This window comes from Globicephala melas, chromosome 12, assembly GCF_963455315.2.
Source record: "Globicephala melas chromosome 12, mGloMel1.2, whole genome shotgun sequence".
Lineage (NCBI taxonomy): Eukaryota > Metazoa > Chordata > Mammalia > Artiodactyla > Delphinidae > Globicephala > Globicephala melas.
In genome coordinates, this window is record NC_083325.1 from 12,735,515 (window position 1) to 12,757,271 (window position 21,757).

The 21,757-nt window shown below is 49.3% G+C and overlaps 1 protein-coding gene across 3 annotated transcripts in view; it reads left to right on the forward strand.

Annotated features, from left to right (window-relative positions):
* The first annotated feature begins 9,885 nt into the window (after positions 1-9,885).
* The window catches only part of PSD4 (pleckstrin and Sec7 domain containing 4), a 37,616-nt gene continuing 25,744 nt past the window's right edge, over positions 9,886-21,757 (forward strand). For all 3 annotated transcript variants that reach the window (XM_060309585.1, XM_030837398.2, XM_060309584.1), the window contains exon 1: positions 9,886-9,975. The gene's annotated coding sequence lies outside the window, so the exon portion shown is untranslated. The remainder of the gene's footprint in view (positions 9,976-21,757) is intronic.

The following is a 21,757-nucleotide window of genomic DNA, read 5'->3' on the forward strand; positions in this document are numbered from 1 at the left end:
TTTTCCAGACAGAGCTCCCTGGATGCCTCTCTGAGGTCCCTGGAAACAAAGCCCATAAAAGGGGAATGGAGAGGCCAGGCTCCATCCCTAGGACTCAGCTCCCACCCAGCCCTCTGCTTCCCAAACTGGACTTCCCTGCAGGGCTTTATCTGAAGAGATGTCCTTGCTACAAACAAACAAAACTGAGCAGGTTAAAAGGCAACTGATTGGGAATTCCCTGGCAGTCCTGTGGTTAGGACTCGTGCTCTCACTGCTGAAGGCCCGGGTTCGATCCCTGGTCAGGGGACTAAAATCCCATAAGCCATGTGGCACAGCCAAAAAAAAAAAAGGGCAACCGACTGGAGAAAATCTTTAAGATCTCGCCTAGGTCCCAGATCCTAAGACGACGATGAGGTCGCCCCACTGCTCAGCTTTCTCTCCCTCGTGTGTAAAACGGAAGAAGCCGCTTGCTCCACAGGGACAATACACGATGAAGTGAGACGATATGAGTGAAACGCCGTGTGTGATAAGAGTGTGAGTGTGGCTGATATATTTTCAATCTGGGTAAAAGGAGGACGTTCAAGGCAGAAAACGCTTCCAGGCTTCATGGTGACAATAGCAGCTAACATTTGTGAGGCTCCGTAGACATCCTCCCCTCATGAAACAGGAGGTGAAGCCCAGGGCTCAGACACCATGCGATTTGGTTAAGCAGCCAACCGTAGGTTAGCAACAGGCGAGGCAGTCACATAGCCACGCACGCATGTGAGCCCGGGAACTCTGGAGTCACTTCCTGGCTCTCCTGTTTGCAACTGTGCTCATGGATGAGTTAGTTAAAGTGTTGGAGTCTCAGTTTTCCTACCTCTGATGCAGAAATCAGCCGATGCAAAGGGCTGAGTTATTTAATCTTTGCAACAACTTTCTGTGGTCCGTAGGAATGTTCTGATTACTAGTATTAGTCCAGCAGGAATCAGTGCTCAAAGGAATCTGTTTGAAAGCCCTGCTGCTCAAAAGGTGGTCCATGGCACAGCAGCAGCCTCACCTGGGAGTTAAAATGCAGAATCCCAGGCCTCACACCAGACTTACTGACTTAGGGTCCTCCTCTCAACCAGATCTCCAGGTGACTGGATGCATCTTAAAGTCTGGGCAGCTCTGCTTTGAAGGGAAGCACTCATACCATGTATAAGCTCTGGCTTTTTTTTTTTTGCGGTACGCGGGCCTCTCACTGTTGTGGCCTCTCCCGTTGCGGAGCACAGGCTCCGGACGCGCAGGCTCAGCGGCCATGGCTCACGGACCCAGCCGCTCCGCGGCATGTGGGACCTTCCCAGACCGGGGCACGAACCCGTGTCCCCTGCATCGGCAGGCGGACTCTCAGCCACTGCGCCACCAGGGAAGCCCTCATGGTTTTTTTGTTATTTTGGGTTTTATTTTGGCATTTTTGTTGTTAAACTGACTCTTGTAATTACAAACCCAAACATCCTTGCTATCCCTCCCAGTAGCTCCCTGATGGTACCGAAAACTCCCCTCTTACCATCTCCTCACTTTGGCTTGAAATGTTCTTTAAGAGAGGAAAAGCTTTAAGCCGCCCTCATGTTGCTAGAACATCAGCTCCACACACGCAGAGCTTTCATCGGTTTTGTTCCATGGTGTATTCTAAGTACCCAGCTTGGAAGATACTGGGTGCTCCATAAATATTTGGTGAATAAATAAATCGGCCACTGACCTCTCAGTAGGGCTTAACGTATTTCATTGGTCAGAAAATTTAAGGAGAGAGAGGACTCGGACCGGGGAAGTTTTAAAAGAAACCTAGAGAAAGGGAAAGGCCTCCGAGTCTAGGAGGCTTGAGGTATCTGGAGGCTGATGGAGGAAGAAGATCTGACCACCAGGTGGCAGCAGCACACAAAAACTTTACTGGATGATGTTTTCGGGGAGGTACATCACAGCAGGGGTCCGTCCAGAGGCTACACAGTAGCAGGTCCCTGCTTAGAAGGAGAGGAGGACAAGGGGACTTGGGGGAGGGGAGCTCCTGTGTGTAGGCGATGTCACTCAGTAGCACAGCAGGAATCTCTGGGTCAGAGAGCTGCAAAGGTCAGCAGAGGACATGCGGGGGGCCAGGGTGGGTCTGTTCTGGGAAGGCCCCATAGGCTCCTGCTTGGTTACAATCCCTCTTTTCCTTGACACACCTCAATCTTGAAGCGGGAGAGGTATGGGACAAGAAAGGGAATAATACAGTTTTGGATAGAGAGGTTAATCCTAAACTCGGCAGAGGAACTCCGTTTTACGGGGATTTGGTTTCAGGAGAAGAAGGTTTTCTATTTTCTTAGTCTTGTTAAGACACTTTGAGCTTAATTTTGGGGGGACATAGATTGTGCTATAACTGAAGGTGTTAAATCGGGGCAAAATCCTTGCAGATCTTGGGCAAACCAAATAATTTTGTCTTTTCTCTTCACGTAACGATGAAATCCCTAAGTCATAATGGCAGATCTCAACATGCTTGATATTAAACCCAACTCTCAGAAAAGTTTGGAGAGCTAGTGAAATACCCTATTTCTGTTGGGGTTCTTAGCCCGAGAAAACTTAGAGAGATGTTCAACTTTCAAAAGAAAATTTTGCCTCTGGGTCTACTGCTGTTACCCAGACTTGGGGGGGCGGGAGCGGGGAGGGTGGGTGGGTTTGAAAACTCAGTTCAAGAAATGTCCACCAGGGGTCAGCATTTTCTTGAAGATAGTCCGATTATTCTCTTGTTTTGGGAAAAATCTTGGGAAGACAAATAACTATTTCAGTTTATGCTCTCAGGGGTGAAGATTTAGTCTTTCAAAGATTCCCTAAGAAAAACCTGGTTTTTCACTCCACGGAAAGTTTATTGTCATTCACCTGTCAGTTGAGCTGTAGTTTAGTCCTGATATGGGCTATTTACACATGGGAGTCTGACCACTGACAAGCACCCAGCAAATGTTGTCTTTTATCCATGTCTATTCTCCAAAGGGTGTGACCTGAGAGATTCTAAGGGTCTTCTTACACCTGCTTGAAAGCCAACATACTGTAGTCCTGTTTCCAGCTAAGGACCACTTACCTGGATGATTGATTGACATGTGGAATTAACCCCACCCCCTACCCACATCCACACCTCCACCCAGGAAAGAACACACACCCACCTTGCCGGAACTCAACACAGGAACCCCTGCGGCATGTCTGCAAGGGAGACGTGCACTTTTTCATGTTGGAGGGTGGTGGCTGGAGCTCTCCATAACAGATAAACAAAAAAGCCAAGACCCTCATTACCATAAGGACTAGATCCATAGAGTGAACAGCGGTGCCTGCACCCTCTCCCCAGGGAAAGTCCGCGCAGGGTCAGATGACTCGGAAAATTTGACTTGAAGTCAGAGTGGAGGAATGATCTTGGTGGCCAGTGAACTCAGACAGCTTCTCTTGTTGCTCCACCTCCACTCTGCGGGTCTCCCTGCAAAGGGAGTGGAGTTCTATGTCCTGGAGTCAGGCACCCCCTTCCATGGGCCGTGATGGAGTCACTCTGCCACTTTCTTCTCTCTCCTTGGCAGCATTCATTATGAGTCATGGATGTTTTCTTTCCTTGTGTCACAGGCCATGTGGTCGGAGCACGAGGACGGGGGAGAGGTAGGCAGGGGCTAGATCCTGCTGGGCTTGGCTAGTGATGGCTAGCATTATAGTCTGTCCTAAGGCAGGAACAGGCTTTGGAAACTCTGAATCCCTTACCGCTCCAGCACCTTGTGCCCTAATTCGGAGTGTCCACTCTCTTTCTCTGCACCAACTAGTTTCTACTCAACTTTCAAATCCAGGCTCTTGGGCCACTTTTTCCATGAAGGCATTGAGGACCATCCATGCCAGCCCACATTAAGCCCACTTTCTTGAAACTTCCACTAGGACCTGTGGTTCAGAGCACTGATTTGCATAATACTGATGAGGTCTTTCCAGGTGGGCAAGTTTCAGCCGTCCCCTGAATAACCTAAGGTAGGGACTAAGTGTTTTGCATTTTGCAACCCCCCAGAGCACCTAGCCACTTACCTGAAACTGATTTTAGGTTTCTCCCCTGTCCGGAAGTAGAGTGTTCCTGTGAAACCTTTCATAAGCATGAATGGCATAAAGTGAAGAAGAAATTAGCTTAGGACACATCTTGCTAACAGATGCACAAAATAAATCGAGCTAAAGCACAGATGCTCACAGACACAGTTCAAAGCTATGGTGCCTTGATGCTGAGATGCTGAGTATAGCTCCCAGGGAAGGAGCTCAGGGGTGCTTAGGTGCTACTCCTGCTTCTGGAGTGTGTGCTGCCTCTGTAACGGTTGGCTGCAAAACAAACGCTGATGCTGTTTTTGCTTTTCTCCTTTTTTTGTAAAAGCGAAAATCCTCTTCGGATTCCATTGGTGAAAACGGGTACTAAGTAAGTCTTTTGTAAAAAAGAAGCGGTGTAATGCAAACTTTCGAAAAGCGGGGGATACCTGTAAAACTTGTTGCAAATACGTTCTGAAGTATATTAATTTCATGTGCATTTCCCTTTTACTCTTCCCTTTCCATTTTCTTCACTGAGACATCTGCACAAATGGCACCTTATCCGAGAGGTCTTTTTTGACTATCCTGCCTAAAATAGCATTCTTTCACCCAAAGCCACCTGGGACTCTTTCATTCGCTCTCTCTGTGGCCTGTTTATTTTTCTTCCTAGCAATGATTACTTCCTGACATGTTATATATTTGCTTGTTTGCTTATTTGTCTATTCCCCTACTACATCTCAAGCTCCATTAGGGCAAGGACATTCCCCCACATCAGTGCCTGATTATTAATTCAACAACCTTCATGGAGCAAGGACTCCGCATCAGTTCCAGGTGCTGGAGATGACACACAGAGCGCCCCCTAGCGAGCTTAGCCAGGAGTGGAAACCAGTTCAAATACCCACGCGTAATTGGTAGTATTTTCCCATAGTTAATTGGTATTTCCAGTTTTTGTCTTCTTTCTTGTGTGTTGTGGGGTGAATTGGGAAAATAATGGTACCTTCTCCTGGGGTAGATATGGGGGTCTGCGGGGACAAATTGGGTGTCTCTGTGTCCCTGTTGTGAGAACCACAAAAATCTCGGTAAGGCTACTTAAGCTTCCTGAGGTTCATTTTATTCATTTGAAAAACCAAAATCATTATACTTCTCAGAGTCGTTTGGACGATTAAATAACATATGTGAAAGTACTCCGTATAAAAGCTCTCTATAAAAACCGTTTTAATAATGTTATAACCCAAGTGTCTCCAGCCTGTGGAAGCAAAGCAGATCACACCACCTGCGTGTCGTGGTCCCGATCCAGCTCCCCCTTAAGCCCCTCACCATCCTCTGATAGGAAGCCTCTCTCCACCCAGTATTTCTGGATGACCCAATGGGGGACCCTCACTCATGTCTGTCACAACCTTCATCCCCAATCTCCCTCCACTTCCCTCCTCTCCTTATCCATCAACGTCTGTGCCAAGCAATCTCTCCAGATAAGTCCAGAGTCTCCAGTTCTCCAGGTGTCCAAGAGGGTCCCAAGAAAGGAAAAGAACATCTATTTTCTCAGCTTTTGTGCCACCAGTGTAGCACTTGTGTCCCCAAATAGCACTCGATGTTGCCCTTAGGTCCCCAGTGAAAAATCTGGCCTGTCATCATTCGTTTCAATAATACACACATTCCCAAGAAGAAGCAACATTGTGTAGGCATAGTAAAGTCTGATCCCAGTTTAGAGAAGAAACACAGGAAGCTGTGTGCAGAGATGGGGCCCTTGGTCTCGTGTTCAGAGTGCTGCAATGAACAAAAACTCTCAGGTTTTATTTAGTTGACAATATTTTTACTTGGCTTTCTATTTAAAACATGTTTTTAACTACTACAAATAGAACTACCATATGACCTAGCAATCCCACTACTGGGCACATACCCTGAGAAAACCATAATTCAAAAAGAGTCATGTACCAAAATGTTCATTGCAGCTCTATTTACAATAGCCAGGAGATGGAAATAACCTAAGTGTCCATGATCGGATGAATGGATAAAGAAGATGTGGCACATATATACAATGGAATATTACTCAGCTGTAAAAAGAAACGAATTGAACTATTTGTAATGAGGTGGATGGACCTAGAGTCTGTCATACAAAGTGAAGTAAGTCAGAAAGAGAAAGACAAATACCATATGCTAACACATATATATGGAATTTAAGAAAAAAAAATGTCATGAAGAACCTAGGGGTAAGACAGGAAAAAAGACACAGACCTACTAGAGAATGGACTTGAGGATATGGGGAGGGGGAAGGATAAGCTGTGACAAAGTGAGAGACTGGCATGGACATATATACACTACCAAACGTAAAATAGATAGCTAGTGGGAAGCAGCCGCATAGCACAGGGAGATCAGCTCGGTGCTTTGTGACCACCTAGAGGGGTGGGATAGGGAGGGTGGGAGGGAGGGAGGGAGACGCAAGAGGGAAGAGATATGGGAACATATGTATAACTGATTCACTTTGTTATAAAGCAGAAACTAACACACCATTGTAAAGCAATTATACTCCAATAAAGTTGTAAAAAAAAAGCAAAACATGTTTTTAACTGGATACAGAGCTATAAGTTAATAGATTTTTTTCTTTCAGCCCTTAAAATCAATGTCCCATTGTCTTTTGGCCTACATTGTTTCTGATGAGAAGTTAGCCGTTATTCCTATCATTGGGTCACTGTATGCAATGTGTATTTTCTCCCCTGGGTCCTTATAAGATTTTTCTCTTTATCTCTGTTAAGTCAGGAACTGTGAAAAAATCCAAGATTTGATTTTACTCTGCTTGTAAGCCAGCAAGTTAGCATGTCACAGTTTTCATAGATACTGGCAGAAGATAAGAGATAATTTATGACTCATAGCAATAGGAGAGGAACATTGTTGCTTAGGTCTCCCTACCCCAATTCCCACAGGGAGATACGATGAGGTCCAGATGTTGCCTGCACAGACAGTGGGCCATGCTATAGCAGAGGAAGCCCAATGTTGGGAGGCTCTGATCTTATGCAGAACGTGACAAACTTGCCTATCTCCCCTCTGGCAGGGAAAGATTGAGGTATCTCTTCATTCCAGGTTAATACAGATAGAGATGTTTCCCTCCCTGGAGGAGATATATTTATATTCCTTTTGGTTGTTTATTTTAAAAGTAATGGGGATCGTATTTCTGCTGAAATTCCCTCTCTCTTCACCTTTATATCTACCTTTTGCTGTAGGTTCTCTAACATTTTTATCATAATTTTTATTTTTAATTCTTTATTTTTATTATTATCTAATTTTTAATTTTTGATTCCAACATCTTATTTGTCTGTATGTGTGATATTGTGATATAATAAAAAATACATATTTGGTCTCTGACACAGAACTCCTAAAACCTCTTGTAATTTCCTGAGTGAGAAGGTGATAGGAGCATCTTTTGTTGTAATACTTGGGGTTTTTTTGTTTGTTTTGTCCCCAGTTTTTGAAATAGCTCTGCAGTGACAAAGGTGAGAGTTTTTTGTTATTCATAACAGGCAGCTTTCAACAACACCTGAGTTTATGCTAATGAGGTGACTTTTGGAAAGGTCCTACAGATGGGGGCTGGTTGCCAGGGGAACCAGTCATGTGATTAGACGTTTGGAACTTTCAGTCCTACCCCTTGACCTCCAGGGAGTGGAGAAGTGCTAGAGACTGAATTCAGTCACCAGTGGTCAATGATTTAATCAATCATATGCCTACGTAATGGAACCTCCATAAAAACCCTAAACAACTGGTTTTGAAGAGTTTCTGGGTTGGTGAATACGTCCATGTGCCAGGAGGGTGGTGTGGCTGGAGATGGTATAGAAACTCTGCACTCTCTTTTTGTCCTATGTATTCATTGCATTTGGTTGCTCCTGAGTTATATCCTTTATAATAAGCTGGTAATAGTAAGTAATGTGATTCCTGAGTTCTGTGGGCCATTCTAGCAATTAACAAACCTGAGGAGGGGATCCTGGGAGTCCTCAATTTATAGCCAGTGGGTCAGAAGTACAGGTGACAACCTGGGACTTGCAATGGGGGGCAATCTTGTGAGACTGGGGCTTTAACATGTGGGGTCTGCACTAACTCTGGGTAGTGTCATAATTAAATTGTAGGACACTCTGTTGGTCTGAAGAGTTGGAGAACTGATTAATGTGAGGGGAAAACCCACATGTTTGATGTCAGAAGTACTGAGAGTGTAGAGGAAAACAGTTTTCCTTTAGTGGGTATATTTTAATTGACTGGGTTTTTTTCCCCCTTTTGACCACAGTTCACATTTTCTGTTCACAATGTCTGCTATTTTGTTGTTATTGTATGGTAGACATTGTGAATGATGCATTGTAGATGCCCTGGATTCTTTTATTTTCCTCTGAAGAGTGTCAACTTTTGTTCTAGCAGGAAGTTAAATTATTGGAAATGCAGTTGGTTTTGCGGGGGCTTGGTTTTAGATTTCTCTTGGCTTGCCCCTAATCCTGGGGTAGATCCCTTAATCCTGGAATGCAGTCTTTACCCCTTAAGTGTGGTCATTCTGAGGTGTCAATGGACAGTCCAAAGTGCTTGCCAACCCCCTCTAAGGTAGCAGGACTTGACTCCACATTCCCCAGCAGCAGGCAGCTAACTGCTCAAATCTCTGCTCAGCTATACTTTTCCTTTGGGTCATGTGCATCCTTGCCTCATGCGTGTTCATTCAGGAGTCAGCCACGGATTTGAGGGAAGTTTGCAGGCAGACGTTGGACCTCTCCCCTTTGTGGTTCCCTCCTCTCCAGGATTCTTCCCCTCAGGGAGTGACCCCTCACCTCCCAGCCCCCATCTATCTACATCACATCACTGCTTATCTCTCCTGCTAGGCTGCAAACTTTTGGAGTATTTGGTTCAGTTTTCTATCCCATAGTGCCTAGTCAGTGTCTGACATACATACAGTAGGTGCACAATAAATGTCTGTAGCGTTAACAAGTGAATTACTAATAAGTTGTAGGATCGCTGATCCTACAGTGATGACGGTCTATGTGGCCTTGGTCAGGTTGTTTCCCCTCTCTGTGCCTCAGTTTCCTCATTGTATGGAAAGCTGCCTACCTTGTACGGTGGTTGTGAGGATTAAGTATTAAGACAGGTAGAGAGCTAGTGCCTGGCGCATCAATAACACTCATAAATTATTAGCTGCTGTTGTTGCTTGAGGACCTTCAGCATCCCATAGAGACGGACTTCTCCACGTTGTCAATCTCTATGGAAGCTGAAATATCACTGGCTATACTGGAAAAATGGAATCAGCTTCTAGTTTCACATATGGTGTCTTATATAGTTACAGAAATGGAAACCAGAGAGTGGCATCAAGTGGAACATTAAAAAACAAGAGCTTCTTGCCAATATCACTACGTCTGAGGACATGTTTGCTAAAACAAATGGAAGTTTCAAGACACAACTATTTGCTTCCAAGCCACCGATCCCCAAACCAGCTAGCGAAAGTTCACCAGTTGTCTGTAAGTCAACAGTTACAGACAGCTGAAATTCTGAGCTGAGATAATGCAGTTTTTTCTGGCGCCCACGAAAGAACTGGCACAGAATGGGCTTGGAGGGACTCGGATTTTGACCCGGCTCGGGGCGTGCACCCGTCTGGGGCTGGTCTGGGCTTCCGGCTGGTTTCCGAGCTGGAGGAAGACACCGGACAGAGGGCTCGGGGCGCCGGCGGCCCAACGGGGACAGCGCAGGTCGTGCAGGAGGCGCCCGCCCGCCGCCGTCAGACCAGTCGGACGGCTTCGCCCGCCCCGCCCCGCGCCGCCGGCCCGGCCACCGCCCTCCGTCTCCCCGCCGGAAACCCAGTGCCTCGCGCGAGCCGCGCGCCGGAGCTGGACCGGCCTGGTCCCCCGCGCAGCCGCCGCCCCGCGTTCCCCGCCGTCCCCGGCCCGCGCCTGGGCTCCGGGCCATGGGGCGCCCGGGCGGGCGGGCGGGCGGCCGGAGCAGGAGCCCAGCGGGACACTGGTAAGGGCAGGTGGGGCCCCGCGCCGGCCTCGCTGCGGAGAGTGTGCCGCGCACTGGGGGCGCCGCCGAGCGAGGGAGCATCTGCGCAGCCGGGGAGAGCGGGAAGAGGCTCCGAGGGGCGAGAGGCGAGTAGGGCTGGTGGGGTCCTCAGCGTTCAACCTCATCAGGGGGCAGGGCCGCCGACAGCAGGGGGATGCTCCCTGAGAGAGTCAAACTGCCCGGCCTGGGGTGCGGTGGCTCCACAGGCTCTTCCAGCCGGGCGGGGTGCACCTGGTTGCAGGAGGCGCCCTTAAAACCATCCAGCATCAGACCTGGGCGACACCGAGGGCCTAACTCCTTATCTCCCGTTGGCCTCCGTGGCCCCTAGGCCGGTGACCCGGCGGGGCCCTCCTCCCTGCTCCCTGCTTGCTGGGAGCCTGGCCAGTCTGGCAGGCTGCCCCCGCCAGGAGCGCAATGGGATGGAGGAGAGCCCAGCTCTTCCCCACTCCCTTGGATGCTGGAGGCTCTCCTTGGCCCTTCTCCTTGACCCTCCTGGGTGTGTCTGGTCAGAAAACACCAGAGGTTCCTAAGAAGGTAAACAGTGTCTCTGCCCAGCAGACAAACTCACTTTCCCCTCTAGGGTTCTTTCTGGCTCTAGGATTGAGTTTAGCTTCTTTCAGTAAAACAGTGGAGCCAGGGCTGTGAGTTCCTTGCAGGTGTTTTTTTCCCACTTTGCCAAGTGTGCTGACCCAGGCCCTTGGGTCCATGGCCTGCATGTCTAGGTCAGGTGGGCAGCATCAACGTGTAGGCCAGGGCAGCTGAAGGCTCCACCTGCCCCTGACCTCATTAACCCAGTCCTTCCCCTGGCCCAGAGCTGATTGGATGTAATTAGCAACTAATTGGATGTCTCGAGCCCCTCTACATAAGAAACGTCAAGGTCAGGTTTAGACAGCAGATAGTACCGAGTGATTCATTTCTTTCTTCCTTTATGTGAGGGTTCTGAAGAAGGGTCATTCATTCATTCGTTCATTCATCCATTCATTCAACATATATTTACTGAGTGCCAACCACTCTTCAGGCATGAAGGCAGTGGGAATACAGCTGCTCTCATTTATATGAATTGCGGGAGAGAGAAAATAAGTAAGGAGATGAATCACATTCGTTCAGAGAGTGATTAAATGCTGTAAAACAAAACAAAACAAAACAAAACAGGGTGATGATGGGCATGACCGTGAAACAGATCAGAGAACTTGGCCCTGAGCTAGAAAAGGTAGCAAGCAGGCTTTCTAAATAAGGTAGGAAAATGGTACCATCTTCAGGCCCTCAAATTCTGGGGGCACAGGATAGGATGTCCTCTGTGACCATGAACAGGGACTTATGAGCTGCCTACAGGGGATCAGTGTATAAAGGATGAGAGGTGAGTAGCCCCCCTGTGGAGTCCTGAGAGTGTCCTTCTTGTTGGGAGGCTTAAATCTGAGGTGGAGGTTTAAGCTTCCCCAGAAGACATATCCTGTTGACTCGATTATTTGTTCATTCATTCAACAAATACTGAGAGCCCACATGTTAGGCACTCTTCTGGGTGTTAAGGATACATCACTGAACAAGACAGTCTTTCCTCCCTAGAGCTTATTTTCTGGTGGAGAGAAATGGACGGTAACAATAGCAGCAATTTTAATGTCATGTCAGATAAATGCTGTGAACAAAAGCAAAGCAGCTTAAGGGGTTAGAAGGTGAGGGGACCTCCTGGGTTCAATAGGGTGGTCAGGACAGGCTGTGCTGAGGAGTTGGATGTAGACAAGACACAGGCATGTGACTAGCTGGGAGAAGAACATTCCAGGCAGAGGGAACGGCAAGTGCAAAGGCCCTGAGACATGAAGGAGGCTGGAGCAGGCTGGGCATTGCTGAACAGGAAGGAGGCCATGGTGGCTCTGAGAGGTGAGCAGGCATCTCTGGGGCTCTCATTAGAGGAGGCAGGGGCGGGGCTCAGCCTGCTGACCGGAGGCATGCAGGAAGGCAGGTGATGCTCTCAACTGCCGCGGCAGGAAGATTTACATGCTCCCAAGAAAACTCAGGGTCAGGCCTGGAGTTTTACACTAGCAGGGAACAGGTGATCACCAGAGATGGAGAGCGTGTCTCTTGGCAGGAGAGGTATCACTGACTTTCCTTATATGCAGCGTCCATCCAACAACATGGGCTAAAGTGGGAGGTACACACCAAGTTTTCCAAATCAGTAAAGACTTGATATGGGGAGAAAAACTGTTGCCTTCTAGGAAAATGCCAATAATCTTCTGTTTTTCAGAAGAACGATCTCATTAGTAGACTTAAAAGGAAAACAGGAGAGGATATCGGGCATGTACTATATGCCAGGCTCTCTTGAGCACTTCGTGTGCAAACACGGATCATTCTCACAGCACGTCTGTGATGTATGGACCACCCCGTTTCACAGATGAGAAAACTGAGGCCCAGCGAGAATAAGACAGTTGCCCACTTTTACACAGCTAGTAAGTGAAGAATCAGGACTTATCATCGAGTGGTGCAGTTTTAGAGCCAAGTGCTCTGAGAGAGAGAGAGAGGTTTTGGCTAAAGGGATGTTTGTCTGCAGTAGAAAGGGTCTCCAGGGTGCCTCACAGCAGGGGCTGGTTAGAGAGAAGACAGCAGGACTTATGGGTGCATTCCACTTCTTTTCTGCTTTTTAAGATAATATTTGCATGGGTTAAAAGTTCTTTTAAAAATATTTTGAAAGGTACTACTTGCCTGTGTTAAAAATCTTTTTACAAGTGTTGGTTCAAACAGCCCTTAAGGAACACAGTGAGAAATCGCCTTCCTTCTCCGGTCCTGTGATTCCCTATCTTTTTTAGAGGCAATTGAGAATACTTGCAGACCTATGTTCTATTTGTAAATGAACATATACATATTATACTTTTTCTTTACGCAAATAATGAGAATATGAATACTCAGGTCTCGGACTTCCCTGATGGTCCAGTGGTTAAGACTCCACGCTTCCATGGCAGGGGACGGGGGTTCGATCCCTGGTCGGGGAAGTTCCGCGTGCCGTGCAGGCGGCCAAAAAAAAAAAAAAAGAATACTCATGTCTGTACCTTGTACCACGCCCCCCTTCTTTTTTAACTTAATATACTTATTCAGATTCAGGACATATAGATGTGCTTCATCCTTTTAAAAGAAATGTGTAATATCTCACTGAATGGATTTAACATATTTATCTAGCCAGTCCTTTATGGTTTTCTAAATTGTTTTCCCCATTTTCATTTGTTTGTTTGCTGTGATAGACAACTCTGCATTAAGGATACTTGTACCTACATCTTTGCTCACTTCTGTGACTGTTTCAGCAGGCGACATCCATAAATGTGTAATTACTGATTGAAAGGCCCTGTGTATCTTAGATTTCCGTTGATGCCGGCTTGGTGTTATAAACTGTTCTTGCCGATTTGGCAGACCAAAGAAATGGCACCACATGGTCGTTTTAATAGGTGTTTATAGTCAGCGGCGTTGTGAGTCTCCTGTATGTTTTAAACCCTTTGTCTTTCTCTTTCTGTGGACTGTTCATGTCCTTGGCCTGTGACCTAACTTGGATTTTTGTCTTGTTGTTATTATTGAATTATAAGGGATCTTATGATGATTTTCTCTTCATCCCTCAACTCCAGTCCCGCTGACTGCCCTTCACCATCTTCCCTACCTTTGTCCACAGCAGCTACTCTGATATATTTATGATACGTTTATCCTGGGATCTGGACTATTTTAGAGAAATATATGATGTTGATTTATATATGCGTGTATTTTAAACTTACGTACCTTGTACTGTGCTACAAATCATGATCTTACTTTTAAAGCCGGTGCTGTTTTTTAAGAAGATTTATCTAGCTGCTCCCTGGACACTCGGTTTGTTGCTTCTGACCGCTGCATTGCTTTCCGTGGTTGGAATTATGGAATTATCGTAACGGTCGATTCTTACCGGCTTGGTCTAGAAAGCTTGTTTGGAGAAATGGCATGATGGGGGTGAGCCCTGGAGGCTGAAGAGGATTGGATAGGTGGAAAGGGGGATGGGGAAGGGAACAGAGCTGACCAGGAGCACAGCATGAGGACACGACAACGTGTGAAATTTCCAGGAACTATTCCGGGGAGCCCCATAGACTGGGGGTGTGGTTGAGGGTGGCAGTGTGTGGTCCTAGGAGAGGCTGGGTGTCTCAAATGCCCTGTTGGGTTCTCCCTAAAGGCAATGAGGAGAGGTGGGGGTCAGCCAGGAAGGATTTTCAAGGGCAGGAGTGAGCTCCTGGAGGAGAATTGGGACAGACTGTGGACGTGCACCTGAGAGGCAGGAGGTCCCTGGGGCTCTCCGGATAGGTGACGAGCAGAGGGGCTGCCGGGGACGGAGAACCAGCAGGACTGGACGCTGGAGGCATGAATGGTGCCTGCTAACTTGGGAAATGGGGCACATGCGATGCTGCAGACAGGACCTGGAGCGCAGGGCTGGGCACGGGGCGGGGGTGCGGGGAGGCATGCCCACGGGCACGTGGACAGGTGATCGGGCACCTGTTGATTCTGAAGTCCTGCTCACCTGGCTAAAGGATTTCCGTTGGCATTTAGGACTCCAGGCTGGGGAGGGTTCATGAACCTTCAGCGAGTGGGTAGGAGATGAACGTGTGGGAGTGGGTGAGGTCACGATGGGAGAGCATTAAGTGCAAACTAGGCCCCACTGGAACAAAGCCCCGGGTTGTGGGTGAACAGGCTTGAGAAGTGGATGGACAGGCTGGACCAGCAAGGAGACATGGATGCACTTTCGAACTCTGCCCTTTGCTGGCTCCGCAATCTCAGGGAAGCATCCTCTCGGCCTGGGAACCTGGGCAGGGGTGGGGCGGGGGGTCCTTGTAGACAAGGACGGCCAACGAGGGGTCCCTGCCTTCCTGACATCTCTCAGTGTGCCCTTGGAGGATGAGTGGAAGGGCTGAGGCGTACAGGAGAGAAGAGGCCTCCGGAAGCACAGGTGTGCGGGCTGTCTCCCTGGGGAGGAGCTCGGGGCCCCAGGGCCGTTCCTGCTGGAAGCTGCTAAGCCAGACTGCCCGCTCTGTCCCTGTGGGCAACTGTTGATAGACATGATCTGTTCCAGCTGGCACAGAGAGGGCACCGGGCAGCCTAGGGCTTTGTTGCTCTGGGCAGGCTTATGTGAGAGCACCCCCAGGGTAACACCAACCTTTTGGGGGTGGGGGGGCGCCCAGACAAAACCCCCTCTGAGTCTTGTCTCCCTCCTTCGCGATGTCAGCGTATACCTGTTCTCTCTCTTTTTTCATAAAGTTGTTTTTTTAAATTTTTATTTATTTTATTTTTGGCTGTGTTGGGTCTTCGTTGCCCCATGTGGGCTTTCTCTAGTTCCGGTGAGCGGGGGCTACTCTTCCTTGCAGTGCGCGGGCTTCTTATTGCGGTGGCTTCTCTTGTTGCGGAGCACGGGCTCTAGGCGCGCGGGCTTCAGTAGTTGTGGCGCACGGGCTTCGTTGCTCCGCGGCATGTGGGATCTTCCCGGACCAGGGCTCGAACCCGCGTCCCCTGCCTTGGCAGGCGGATTCTTAACCACTGCACAACCAGGGGAGCCCACCTGTTGTCTTTTTTATGCAACACCAGAGCCTTGCTTTTCCTCTGGTTGTGCAACCTGAATTTCCTTTTCTGTCAGTCAATGGCTGATGAAGGCTAATTAGCATTATAAGGAAGACCCTCGACACGTCTTCCTCCAAAAGAGTAAGTGCTTGAAAGGCTGGATTCAGCCCACTCATTTACATAGCTTGTCATGATTTTTGACAGAAGAGTTTTCCACCTATACTCTTTTATTTCATGTTTTTCCTTGAATACACACAATTTGAAAAACACAACATGAAGTAGGCATTATTTACTTTAGCGAGATCCTTAGCAACACTCTCTGTGAAATCGTGGGTTTTTTTAATGCATATTCAAATACATGCTTAACTATTAAAGATGTTTATTATGTGTACCATATGCCTACTTAGGCAAACACAGCTTTAGGTTAGTGGATTCGTGGAGGAGATCATCTTCGCTATGTGGGAGACGGGGAAAAAAACCTTTTCCCCTGCCCTCTAAGATTTTGTCCCTGGGACCTGCGAATTAAACTGGCAAAAGATTAACAGTAGAAAAAGGTTCATTGGCCTGCACGTGGGAGCCAGTCAGAGAAGTAGCTGGCTTGTTAAAGTGTTAAAGGCTTATATACCTAAATTAGTAGGGAAGAGGGAGCGCGGAGAAAAAGCCTTCTCTGGGAAGAACAAATAGGTTTCTTTTCCAAAGACAAATGGGTTTTTAGAACAAATGAGAAATGACAAAGTAGTGATAATGTTGGTCTCCACAGGTGTGAGTATTTTTGCAGTCTCCTTGTGGGCCATAAATCTCTCCTAGAGAAGGGGTTCGGGGTAGATTTTATTGAGTTCTCCCTTCTGGGAATAGATCTGCCCTGCAGAAGGAATTTATGGCTGCCTTATTTCTCAGAATTTGCTGCTTTTAGTCAGATAAGGAAAGCTCTGAGAAGGCTTCTTACTGTAACCGTCAAATCTCAAATGTCTTCATCTCAAACTTCATCCCAGTTCTGGGGCTCCGAGTAGATCCCTACACCAACGTCAGAGAGGTCACCCTGCAGGCAGTTGAGCGGTGGTAGCAGTGAGGGGTCAGAAACAACAAATACCCATGCAGACCCTCTTAGGCCCACCCCCGTCTCACTCTGGTCGTCCACTGGCAACCTGGTGGGTAGGGGGGTTGGCAAAGACCTCCCAGTCTTTAAAGTGAGCAGGGAAATTCAATCATTATTTAATTCCACAAATTTAATTTATTTTTGCTGATGACAAACATCATACTTATTTATTTATTTATTTTTTTTTGTACATACGTGTTTATTTTAAACAGCAGGTACACACCAAAAACACATAAAGAACTTAACATCATGTCTACTGTTACCACACCCAGATAGCCGCTATCAACCAGTGTTTTGGTATTTCATTGCCTAAATACACACATTTTTTTTTTTGCGGTACGCGGGCCTGTCACTGCTGTGGCCTCTCCCGTTGTGGAGCACAGGCTCCGGACGCGCAGGCTCAGCGGCCATGGCTCACAGGCCCAGCCGCTCCGCGGCATGTGGGATCTTCCCGGACCGGGGCATGAACCCGTGTCCCCTGCATCGGCAGGCGGACTCTCAACCACTGCGCCACCAGGGAAGCCCAATATGCACATTTAAAAAAAATTGAGACCATACTGAATATACAATCAAGTTTCTTACTTAATAATATGCAGTGAGAATCTTTCCACTTCATGAAATACTCTTCAAAAACAAGATAAAGGTTGCTGAGGTTCGCTCGATGGTTCTATCATAATTTATTTATCTGGTTCCTGGTGGATGTTGAGGTTGTGAGCATTTTTGCTTTTATAAGTATCTTAGCGCACATGTATTGCAACAGATGTTTGTAAGCATCTTCTGGGTGCCCGGGGGCTCAAGGACAGATGTGAATAACTGTAGAGCCCTACTCTCTGCTTACCTAAGAAGGACAGACCTGTGACAAGTGGCTGCAGGGAAAGTGCTAATCTGAAAATACAGGGTGGCTTTGGGAGAGAGCAGCTGGGGCCGGACTTTGGTGCCAAGGAATAAGAAGGCCAGGGAGTGGTGGCCTGGGCACCTGTCCACAGTAACCACAGCAAGGTTACTGTACCCACTGCGGGACTGGGCAGCCGAGTCCAAGAGATAGAAGCTGTCACTCACTTTCGTAATAATCACTTCTGGCCCTTGCCCAGGAAAACAAGGGCAGCCTTGGTGCCCATGTGTGTAGGGCGGTTGGTGATGGTGCTGCCGCTCTCCCGTGATCCCTTTCCTCACTGCCCTGCCTCTGGGACACGTCTCCCTCCCAGTCTAAGACCACAGGTGTTAGGGAGGGGCACCAGTGGCCCCTGCCGTGGGCACAGTCCCTAGAAGCCCTCACCCTGGCCCTCCCTCCCAGCTGCTGGCCAGTGGGACTGTCACCATCTACTCTGGCAGAGAAATATTTAGGAAGGCAAGTGTCCTCCTGTCTGTCCTCCCTGAGGGCCCGGGCTTGTGGAGGCCTGAGAGCTAAGAGGGAAAAGGGCATTTTCTGGAGGAAGGAGCAGGTGGCTGCCTTACTCCCAGGCCTCCCTAAAGGACAGAACCTCTACAGTGACAAATTCAGGGACATGGGGGCCCGTCGAGGTGCTTCTGGCCCCGGCTCTCCCCCGGCCTGGTAGCCGGTACCCCTGGAACGATGGTAGTGAGTTCCATCACCGTTGGAGTTTTCATAAGGTCTGCGTTGTAGAAATGAGCTCAGGCTGGGCCATGAGGAGCCCTGCTCCCTTGGAAAGCAATCCCAACTCCTTCGTATCAGCAGCGTGTAAATGGCGACAGGGTATAGCAGACAGTGCATTTGGTTTGGCAGTCCTGGGTTCAAGTCCAGCCTGAGAGGCTGCTCTGACCCTAGGTCTCCTTATCTGTTCTGTGGCGTGGGGATCGTAACACCCCACCCCCACCCCGGACTCTAGGGTTTGGAGATGCTGTTTGTAAAGGGCCTTGTGAGTGGCAGCCCCTAGGGGCCCTCTGTGTAAGGTAGTGAGAAGCCAGGTGCCCATTCCCTTCCTCTGCTGCCTCCCGCCTCTCACCGCTCTGCCTCTCAGGAGGGCAGGCTGTGTGCTGAAAGCCCCAGAGCTCCTCTCCTGGAAGGTGGGCTCCACTCCACCCTCTGCGCTCTGATGCCACCTCCCCACCTGTGCTGAGCAGCTTCCGCTGCGGGCAAACAGGAAGTCACTCACCTCAAGGGAGGCAGGAAGGCTGCCTGCCCCTGGGCTGTGGTTGGGTCCGGAGGCTGCGTGTCTGCTGGGCCCTGGGGAGGGGGACAGTGGGCGGGGACCCCCAGAAGTGGGAGGGGGCACCAAAGATCAAAGCTCCCCACCAGCAGGGGCTCTGGGCACCAGAGCTAGTTGCCCTGCGCCTGCCCACACTGAACCACACGCCCTGTGAGCTGGAGGCCCCCCTTGCCTGTGGCCCGCCCCTCCCCCCGCCCCTCCCCCACCCATCCAGTTTTGCTCCTTGCATCTTGGGAAGGAGGTGAAAGTGCTAGGAGACGGAACAGAGCTGGCGGCTGCAGGAGTCTGGGAGTCTCTTCGAGGAGTTTGCTGTAAGCAGGAACCCCCCCCCCGCCACATCCCAAATGCCCCCAAATGCACACACCAGTCACGTATAAGACCTGCTGCCTGGGAGGAGAGCGGAGAGGCCGACTCCGTTTCCCACGGTGCTGCTCGATGTGATTGAGGGTCAGAAGACAGCAGTTTTGACTCATGCATTCATCAGGTTTGGGAGCAGTTATGAGCCAGGCCCTCTGCTGCACAACCTGGGTAGCGATAGAGGCGAGTGGACCAGTCCTCGCCCTTGAGAAGTTTACAGTCAGGGGAAGGAAGGAGACTCATAAGTACACGGAGGAAGCCGATCGCTGGTGCCCGGGCTGACCGGCAGCGTCTCAGCCCCAGGGAGCCCAGCCTGGGATGGGTTCAGGGCTGGGAGTGGAGGGGGAAGACCCTTGTCCTCGGCTCCTAATCAGTCCTCACCTCATGGTCGCCTGGCTTCTGCCCGCATCGTGCCTCCAGCCCCCACCCCCAGCTTGTTTGTAACCTCCGTGCGCCCTCGTTCGATGGTCACTTTATTCCTCATCTTGCATTACTTTCCAGTAGCGTTCGACACAGCCGACCACTTCCTCCTTCTGAAGTTATCTTTCTCCTCTCTTGTCTTTCTTTGGTGATGACACACCCTCACGCTGTTTCTCTTACCTCCTGGACAGCCCCTGCTGTTCTCCTCTGCGGGCTTTTCCTGGGGAGGCTCCGCCAGCCCCCCACGTGGACCACCTTCCTGCTGGTCACATAGGAGCTCCTTTCTTCAGCCCAGCCCCTCCAGTCAACTCCAGGTACCAGCTACTCCTGCTTGAGTATCTCACAGATATCTCAAGCCTAATATTTATTTATTTTTGAAATTATATCTTTCTATTTTAACCTTCCAATATATTATTGTTACTGCTTTATACAGTTTTAATGTTTACTGCATCTTTACCACTCTTTGCTCATAATTTCTTCTTACATCTCAGACCCTCCATCTGGGAGAATTTTCTTTCCTCCTAAAGTGTAGAGCTTTCCTCCTAAACTGTAGAGCTTTCTTTAGTTTGAGATCTCACTTTCTTAGATTTTGTGTATCAGAAAATGTCTTTATCTCATCCTTGTTCTTAAAAGATATTTTCATTCTATATGAAATTCTGGGGTGGCAGTTACGTTTCTATCACCGCACTGAATATTTTATCCCACTGTGGCTTCTGTCACTTAAGTTGAGAAATCTGCTATCAGCAGAATTTCAAACCTAATATTTAAAGATGAAACTCTTGCTTTGCTCCCTGAAGCCTCATCTCCCCACATCTTTCCCATTTGAGCAAATACCATTACTACCCATCCAAGTTGCTCAAGCCAGAAATCTAGAAGCTGACCTGGACTTCTCTAGCATCACTTACGTGGCAGATTCTCCCAAGCATCCCCGATATAGATCCCACATCCTCTGTCTCACCTTCTCTGCCGTTTCTGCTGCCCTCCAAACCACTGTCCCACCTCCCCTGGACTGTCACAGAGCCCCTGCCTGGTCTCCCTGCTCTCACTGCGCCCTCCACTGTCTGTTCTCCATGCAGCAGCAGGTGATCTTAAAAATAAATACGCCTGTCACTCCCCTGCTTAGCCCTGGGGACCCCACGGGATCTGGCCCCATCCTCTTCGGCCACCCTCCCCTAGGCCAGCCGCACTGGCCAAGCTGGCTGGCTTTCTGTTCCCTTCACTCCTGGAGACCTTTCCGGTCTCGGGTAAGAAATGAGACATGCAGTTTCATCTGCCGAAAATGCCCACCCTGCACTCTTTACGTGCTGCCTCCTCTTTATGGGAATAAGGTGCCCCCGGTCTCCCTTCGCAGTGAGCTTCCCCACTGCTCACTTTCCTTTCTCCCCGTCCCATCCCCCCGCCAGCATTTATCACAGTTTATAATCACACACCGATTACTTCGTCGCTTGTTTATTTTCTGTCTGTCACTTGATTGGAAGCTCCTGAGGATAGGGGTCCTGTGCTTTATTCCTGACGGTCAGCAGCTTCTCGCGTTGGGATGGCGTGGGGCCGGCGCTGACTGACCCGTGGCCACGTGCCGGACACCCTGTGAGGCTGGAGGCCTGAGGGAGGGTTTGCGTTTGGGCCGAGGCGACTTTAGGTTTCTGGTTTACCTGGCTGGGCAAAGTGTTGTAAAATCCTCCACACAGAAGGACGAACAGCTTGGGGAAGGTTACGAACCCGGTTTGTGTTGCGCTGACCCGGAGATAAACCTGCCGCTAACATTTGCGAGCTCCAGAAAAGGGAACAGTGGAGGCCCCCCACCCCAAGACGTGTTCGGACGTGTCAGTGTTATAACACCGCACCTGATGAACTGTTATACAAAGTGTGTCCTCTTTTCCTGCCTGTCACTTTGATGATGACCTGGGGGTCCAGCTCTGAATGAGGGTTCGCAGCCCCTGCTGAATGTGGCGGCAGAGGCCACCCCAAGCCTTTAGCTCCTTCCCTTTCTTTCCCCTGCCCTGGCTTGGTGCCGCACGTGCACGGAGGGCATCGACCCGCCCCCAGGTCCAGGCCCTCTCCACCCCCTCGCTGCCTCTCCCCCTCGCCCCAGGTCTAGGGCTGCACAGAGCAGTGATGTCCCCGGGGAGGATCAGGAGTAGAGGTTCCACGGGTCCAG